This window comes from Dendroctonus ponderosae, unplaced genomic scaffold (genome assembly GCF_020466585.1).
Source record: "Dendroctonus ponderosae isolate FM_Combo_2020 unplaced genomic scaffold, Dpon_F_20191213v2 Dpon_F_20191213_1, whole genome shotgun sequence".
Classification (NCBI taxonomy): Eukaryota; Metazoa; Arthropoda; class Insecta; order Coleoptera; family Curculionidae; genus Dendroctonus; species Dendroctonus ponderosae.
In genome coordinates, this window is record NW_026017110.1 from 29,993,485 (window position 1) to 29,994,628 (window position 1,144).

The window sequence follows — 1,144 nt, forward strand, 5'->3', positions numbered from 1 at the left end:
CCCCACCCAACTACTATACGAACGCACAAACATGACAAAGATCTCGGAAAGACTCATACAGCTACAGACAAAATGGACAAACAACCCCTACAACTGGACCATATTGAATCCCCTTTGTCTTACAAGACCAACCAGACAATCCCGCTTCCGTTTCCCTACATTAACGCTACTCGAACACTTACAAACGCAACGGACTAGTGGACAATAAAATAATTTCTTCTTGCCACTGAAATCTTATTTATTTAATAACATTGTTAACCTAGAATGGGAGAATTTTCATATTTGTTTTTTATTTAGATTGGGACTGCATGTATTAAACAAGGGCAGAAATACCGATAGGTCGATAGCCTTTTTTAGAAATAAAGATGTTTACTACTACTATTGTTAACCTAGAATAGGAGAATTTTCATATTGGTTTTTTATCTAGATTAAGACTGCATGTATTAAACAAGGGCAGAAAGACCGATAGGTCGATAGCCTTTTTTAAAAATAAAGATGTTTACTACTACTACTACTGATATATAATGCACAGGCTATAACCCTATTTAAATTAATTTTTAGTCACAACAAAAAAGGTATTATTGTATTATTTTAGTTTTAATATTAGTTTGTAGGTTCTTTAGCAATTTTTTTTTGTTATATGACCGGCCCTATGTACAGGCAAACTAGTTTTATCTACATGGGGTTATGCTGCTACTGTTACCTAAAGTTTGATATGGATAATCGTTGTAGTATTTTTGTACTGGTTTTTGAATAAATAAAATGTTGTAATATTCGTGGAAGAGAGTTCAAAATATGTACAAAACTGCTTGTTCACAAATTCTACAAGTAAACAGCACACACATTCGTAAAAATGATTTTGCTTAACCAACAAGAGCAGTAATATTAAAAGACTAAAAAACATTATATTACAATTGCAAATTAAAAATACCCTGATCAAGAATAAGAGACGAATCGAAAAAAATATTCCTATAGTTAAAGCCGGTGTAAATGATCGGTCTTTGGCTTCATGTTTAACTTGGTGTGAAATATATCCGCAGTTATAAACAATACACTTTTTCAACCAACTTTTTCCACTTCAGCTTAAATTTGGATCGTTAGTCCGAGACTAATAAATTAAACATTCAAAACACTGCTGTATTTC